The sequence below is a fragment of the Triticum dicoccoides genome, chromosome 3A (assembly GCF_002162155.2).
Source record: "Triticum dicoccoides isolate Atlit2015 ecotype Zavitan chromosome 3A, WEW_v2.0, whole genome shotgun sequence".
NCBI classification, from domain to species: Eukaryota; Viridiplantae; Streptophyta; class Magnoliopsida; order Poales; family Poaceae; genus Triticum; species Triticum dicoccoides.
Genome location: NC_041384.1, coordinates 225248684 through 225256250, shown reverse-complemented (window position 1 = coordinate 225256250; position 7567 = coordinate 225248684).

Genomic DNA, 7567 nt, shown 5'->3' with positions numbered 1-7567 from the left:
GCCGGACTGCAGCTAAGCCCCCAAGTGGGAGGATTGCTCTCCACTTGGTAGGATTTTTTCAAACTTAGGCGAGTGCTGGACTGCAGCTAAGCCCCCGAGTGGGAGAACTTAGGCGAGTGTTGGACTGCAGCTAAGCCCCCGAGTGGGAGGATTGCTCTCCACTCGGTAGGATTTTTTCAAACTTAGGCAAGTGCTAGACTGTAGCTAAGCCTCCGAGTGGGAGAACTTAGGCGAGTTCCAGACTGCAGCTAAGCCCCCGAGTGGGAGGATTGCTCTCCACTCGGTAGGATTTTCTTTCGAACTTAGGCGAAATAGATTCGCAGCTAAGCCCACCCACTGGGGGATTTCGGAGGTACATAAGGACAACAACAATCGAAAGAGAAGACTGAAAAGCTCTTGTCTTTAATGACCATATTACAAAGGTACTTCTTATTACATTTTATTCGAACGAGTGCTTAAGTATAAAAGGGGCGAAGCAGCTCCGCGTTCCAAGCCCGTGGCTCGTCCTTCTGATGCTCAACGCTGTAAAGATGGTATGCTCCATTGTGGAGAACTTTGGTGATGATGAAGGGACCTTCCCAAGCCGGGGCGAGCTTGTGTGGTTTCTGTTGATCCACTCGAAGAACCAGGTCCCCCTCTTGAAAGGCTCGACCCCTCACATTTTTGGCGTGGAATCAATGCAAGTCTTGCTGATAAATGGTCGACCGGATCAAGGCCATCTCTCTTTCCTCCTCTAAGAGATCGACTGAATCTTGCCAGGCCTGCTCTGCTTCTTCTTTGGAGAAGAGCTCGACTCGGCGCGCATTGTGGAGCAGGTCACTCGGCAGAACAGCTTCGGCTCCATCGACCAAGAAGAAAGGAGTTCGTCCAGTCGACCGATTGGGAGTTGTCGTCAAACCCCATAAAACTGACAGAAGCTCATCGACCCAAGTGCCTGCTGCATGTTTGAGGTCACGCATCAGTCGGGGTTTTAATCCTTTGAGAATTAGGCCATTAGCTCTTTCTGCTTGTCCGTTTGACTGCGGGTGAGCGACTGAAGCATAGTCGACTCGCGTGCCTTGAGAAGCGCAGAAAGCTCTAAACTCGTCAGAATCAAAGTTTGACCCATTGTCCGTGATGATGCTGTGTGGAACTCCATATCTGAATGTCAATTCTCTGATAAAACTAACGGCGGTGCTGGCCTCGAGACTCTTGACAGGTTTAGCTTCGATCCATTTGGTAAACTTGTCGACTGCCACGAGCACATGAGTGAAGTCACTCCTACCAGTTCTTAGTGGTCCAACCATATCCAAACCCCAAACAGAAAAGGGCCAGACGAGAGGAATGGTCTTCAGAGCTAACGCTGGCTTGTGAGACATGTCCGAGTAAAACTGGCAGCCTTCACATCTGTCGACTATATCTTTCGCCATTTCATTTGCTCGCGGCCAATAGAACCCAGCTCGGTATGCTTTAGCCACGATGGCCCGAGAGGACGCATGGTGACCACAGGTCCCCGAGTGGATGTCGTTGAGGATCATTCGTCCTTCTTCTGGCGTTATTCATCTCTGACCGACTCCAGTCATGCTTTCCCTGAACAATTGTCCTCTTATCATAGTAAAGGCCTTGGATCGATGGACGATCTGCCGAGCCTCTTCTTCGTCTTCTGGGAGTTCTTTTCTGAGGATGTACGCAACATACGACACTGTCCAGTCGGGTGTGATGACCAGAATCTCCATGATTAGGTCGACCACTGCTGGGACCTCGACTTCAGTCGGATCTGTGGCACTCTTAGGCTGTGGGGGCTCTTCAGTAAAAGGATCTTCCTGAACTGTCGGCGTGTTAATATGTTCCAAAAACACATTGCTAGGAATGGCTTCTCGCTTGGACCCTATCTTTGCCAGGTCATCGGCTGCTTGATTTTTCAGTCGGGGTATGTGATGGAGCTCTAATCCCTCAAACTTCTTTTCCAACTTCCTCACCGCGTTGCAGTAACCAGTCATGGCTGGGCTTCTGACGTCCCACTCCTTCATCACTTGATTGACTACCAAATCTGAGTCGCCATAGACCATGAGGCGACGGACGCTGAGCGAGATGGCCATGCGCAACCCATACAAGAGTGCTTCATATTCTGCTTCATTGTAGGATGAATCAAAGTGAATCTGGAGGACATATCTGAGCTTGTCTCCTCGGGGGGATACCAGTACTACCCCAGCACCAGAACCATTCAGCATTTTTGATCCATCAAAGAACATGGTCCAGTGCTCCGAGTGAACTTGAGTCGGTAGTTGCTGTTCGATCCACTCGGCGAGGAAATCTGCTATTGCTTGGGACTTGATACTTTCTTTGCCTCAAACTTGATATCCAAGGGAAGGAGTTCAATCGCCCATTTTGCCACTCGACCAGTTGCATCTCTGTTGTGTAGAATCTCTAACAATGGAGCGTCACTGACGACTGTCACAGAGTGATCAGAGAAATAGTGTGCAACCTTCTTTGTGGTCATGTAAATCCCATAGACGAGCTTCTGATAGTGCGGATATCTCTACTTTGACGGAGTCAGGACTTCAGAAATATAATAAACTGGGCGCTGAACTTTATAGGCTTTTCCCTCTTCTTCCCGCTCGACCGTAAGTACTGTACTGATGACTTGTCCAGTGGCTGCTATATAAAGCAGTAAAGGCTCTTTGCTGATTGGAGCAGCAAGCACCGGCTGGGTGGAAAGCAGGGCTTTTAGCTCTGCAAATGCTGCATCAGCTGCAGGAGTCCACTTGAACTTATCTGATTTCTTCATTAGTCGGTAAAGAGGCAGCGCCTTTTCACCGAGGCGAGAAATGAATCGACTTAGGACGACCAAGCAACCAGTAAGCTTCTGGACATCATGCACACGCACAGGGCGTTTCATTCAGAGTATAGCACCCACTTTCTCTGGGTTAGCATCGATCCCTCGTTCGGAAACGAGGAAACCAAGTAATTTTCCGCCCGAAACTCCAAACATGCACTTTGATGGATTGAGCTTGATATCATACCGTCTAAGGTTGGCAAAGGTTTCAGCAAGGTCAGTTAGTAGGTCGGAACCTTTACGAGACTTGACCACAATGTCATCCATGTATGCTTCCACATTCCGACTGATCTGAGTGAGCAGGCACTTCTGAATCATCCACATGAATGTGGCTCCAGCGTTTTTCAAACCGAATGGCATAGTGACATAACAGAAGCACCCAAATGGGGTGATGAAAGCCGTTTTTTATCTCGTCGGGTCCGTACAGACGGATCTGGTGGTACCCGGAGTAGGCGTCCAAAAAGGACAAATGCTCGCACTTCGCAGTCGAATCGACTATCTGGTCAATGCGAGGGAGAGGAAAATGATCTTTTGGGCAGGCCCGATTGATATGCTTGAAGTCAATGCACATGCGAAGTGAGTCGTCCTTCTTTGGGACAATGACAACATTGGCTAACCACTCGGAGTGGTAAATCTCTCGGATAAACTCAGCTGCCAAAAGCCGAGCCACCTCTTCACCGATTGCCTTTCTCTTTTGTACGGCGGACCGTCGAAGATGTTCTTTAAGTGGTTTCACTTTTGGGTCAACTCGCAAACGATGCTCAGCCAGTCCCCTGGGAACACCCGGCATGTTAGAAGGCTTCCATGCAAAGATGTCCCAGTTCTCACGGAGGAACTGGATGAGCGCTTCTTCCTATTTGGAGTCGAGTGTGGTTGAAATGTGAGTCGGAGCAGCATTGGGGTCTGTCGGGTGACTGTGAATCAACTTCGTTTCACCAGATGACTGGAATGCTGAATCTTTGGCTGGCTTCTTGGCTCGCAACAAATCACTCGGATCTGCATTTTTCTGATATTCTTGCAATTCTGCCATAGCCATCTGTGCGTCGGCGATCTTTGAACCCTTCTGGAAGCACTCTTCTGCCTTCTTCCGATTACCGATGATAGCGATCACCCCTTTGGGACTAGGCATCTTCAATTTGAGGTACACGTAACATGGTCGAGCCATAAAACATGCATAAGCCGGCCTGCCCAGAATGGCATGATAGGCACTCTGGAAATCCACAGCTTCAAATGTCAACTTTTCTTTGCGGTAATTCTTGGAATCACCGAAAACCACGTCGAGAGCAATCTGGCCGAGTGAGGTAGCCTTCTTGCGTGGAATGACTCCATGGAAACTCATATTGCTTTCACTGAGTCTGGACATCGGAATGCCCATTCCCTTCAACGTTTCTGCATACAGTGTGTTCAGGACACTGCCACCATCCATTAGGACCTTTGTCAGTCGAGTGCCTTCGACCACCGGGTCGACCACCAGCGCTTGCCTCCCAGGGGTGGCTATGTGCGCTGGATGATCAGACTGGTCGAATGTAATGGCAGTCTGCAACCGCTTCAAATAATTGGGTGTCGCCAGAGCAACCATGTTCACTTCTTTGTTGATGACTTTCAATCGACTTTTGCTCTCAACGTCAGCAAAAATCATCAGAGTGGAATTCACATGGGGACAACCATCATCATCCTCTTCCTCATCCTTAGCCTTGTCTGCTTCCTTCTCCTTTTCCTTGGGCTGTTTCTCTCAGAATTGCTGGATTAGGAGTCGACACTGCCGAGTGGTGTGCTTCGGGTAAATGAAATTACCCTCTTCATGTTTTTTGGTGTGGATGTGGCACGACAGATCCAACACGTCATTTCCATCTTGATCTTTTACTTTCTTGGGGTTCCACGGCCCTTTGGGCTTCCCCTTGAACTTTCCTTGAACCACAGCTAAGGCTTCACCAGGAGCAGCTGGCTCGGCCTTGCGCTTCTGTTTCCGACCGGAGTTTCCTCCTCCGGCTTTGTGGGTGACTGCTTTGTGCTTGCCACTCCGGAGTAGTTCTTCTTCTTCACCATTGGCATACTTGATGGCAATCTCCATCATCCGAGTCAGAGTCATATTTCCTGTCCGACCGAATTTCAGATTCAACTCCCGATACCTGACACCTTCCTTAAAGGCACAAATTGCCTGATGATCAGACACATCCTCCACCGTGTGGTGCAGGGTGATCCATCTCTGGATATAATCCCTCAAAGTTTCATTCAGTTTCTGAACACAACACTGTAATTCTGTCAAACCTGCTGGCCGTTTGCAAGTGCCCTCGAATGTTCTGACAAACACTCGGGCGAGATCTTCCCAAGTATAAATACTACTAGGTGCCAACTGATTCAGCCATGCTCTAGCCGAGCCCTCCAACATCAGAGGAAGGTGTTTCATGGCCACTTCATCATTGCCCCCACCAATCTGGACATCCACTCGGTAGTCTTCAAGCCAAGTGTCAGGCTTGGACTCACCAGTGAACTTGCTGACTCCAGTCGCCAACCTGAAGTTGGGGGGAATCACTGCAGCCCTGATAGCTCTGCTGAAGCACTCTGGACCTGAGACATGTACCCTGCTGCTGGTTTGCGGATCCCTGTCATGGCCCTCTCGGTGAGCTCTGTTTCTGTCGACCAAGCCCTGAACGAGAATAGATCTCGCATCAAAGCCTGGCTCCCTGGGGTCGACTGTAATCCCTCGCCCAACACTATGAGGGCGTCTGTCTTCATGTTGCCGAGACACGTACGACCTACTCCTCAGGGGAGGCGTGGGCACTCGACGACGATCATCGCGATCGACTCGGTGATCATACTGCTCACGGTTTCTGTACTGATCTTGCCGATCTCCATGTCCCTCACGCCTCGGGGGCGATCTTGGACTGTGGGCCGACTGAACAGTGTCTGCAACCACGGATCTGCTATGGATCCTCTTCCGCGACTGAGATATGACCGTATTCTATTCTCCCGCCGCCCGGAGCAAAGCCCGGATCTGCACCAGACCTCGGCCAGCTTCTGACTGGGAAGGTTGGATCGACTCCGCTATCTGGGCAGCAGCTGCTAGATTCTGGATCGGGGTTCGGTATACCTGAGTCAGAGGTGGAAAAAGTTGGCGTTGACTGGATTCGGGAGCATGCTGCCGAGCGCGATCGTCGAGTGCGCGCTGGAGGTCTCCAGTCGAGTGCGCTCAGCCAAGTTGGCCAAGCGCGCCTGCTCCAAGGCCTGGGCCTCAGGGGTTTCTCCAACTATAGGAGTATGCAGTGCATCCATGTTTCGGCGGCGAAGTTCCTCCCTCTGCTGCGAAGAGAGGGGTTTGGGGCGGTACTCTTCATGAACGCGCGACAGATCGCCGTTCCCGTCGCCTCCGTCTTCATGGGCGAAGCCAGGAGGACTGCATGGTCCATTGACCATCAGAACTTCAGCCGCTGGGTCGCTGCTGTCGCACTCGGATGCGGTCTCTACGGAGCCAGTCGACAGATCGAACAGGCCGTAGAGAGTTTCGTCGGGCTCGATTGCCGTGACTTGAGGGGTGGCCGACTGGCGAGCCACCGCATGCCTCACCCACTGCTGAAGCCTCGACTGACCGGAATGTTTGCTCCGGTGGGCCGCAGGGAGGGGGAAAGCTGCTGGAGCCGACTGATACTGGGTCAACGACTGCCGCAGGAGGACGCCGCGGACGCACGCACGAAAGTGCGTCGCCCCGCGGGCGGGGAGTGCACCGACGTTGAGTGGAGCCTCCTGAAGCCAAGCAGAGTCGTCGGTGACAAACACGAGCGCGCCGAGATAGATCTCGCGGCTCTCAGCCAAACCTCCACCTGGAACCATGATGGAGGGGATCGGAAAAATTGCAACATCTCCAACAAGTCGCTAAGACACCTGCCCCACGGTGGGCGCCAACTGTCGTGGTTCTAATCCTGACAGTAGAATAGGGGGTAGGAATGTAGAGGCAAGATCCTAGCTATGGAGGAGTTGTACGCGAGTTTTACGAGTTCAGGCCCTTCTCGGAGGAAGTAACAGCCCTACGTCTCGGAGCCTGGAGGCGGTCGACTGGATATATGCATGTGAATTACAAAGGGTGCGAACCCTTGTCCCAGAGGAGGGGGTGGCTTATATAGAGTGCGCCAGGACCCCAGCTCCCCTCCGTTACACAGGGTTCAATGTTCATAAAGGAGAAGCATTACTGGTAACGTCCGAAGTAAAGTGCTATAAATGATTATTAAAGCTATGACTTAAATCCCGACCGTTGCGGAGTGAGTGGCTTCACATCTTCTGGTGGTCGAGTGGTTGTTCGCATGGTCGAGTGTCTTCAAGGCTATTGAGTGGAACATAGCTTCATGGTCGAGTGGATGATGATCTCTCTTCGACTACTTCTGGTTCTTTTTAGAGATGTCCTTGGGGAGGGTATCTTTGACAGATCCATGACCCTACCCTAGGTGCATAGCTTTGTCAGGGGGCGCCCCCTTTCCCTAGTCCAATTCGGACCAATCCATGGGGAAGGGGCGCGGCCACCCTTGAGGCCTTTCTCTCCTTTCCCGTATGACCCATTAAGGCCCAATACGAATTCCCGTAACTCTCCGGTACTCCGAAAAATACCCGAATCACTCGGAACCTTTCCGATGTCCGAATATAGCCTTACAATATATCAATCTTTACGTCTCAACCATTTCGAGACTCCTTGTCATGTCCCCGATCCCATCCGGGACTCCGAACAAACTTCGGTCATCAAATCACACAACTCATAATACAAAT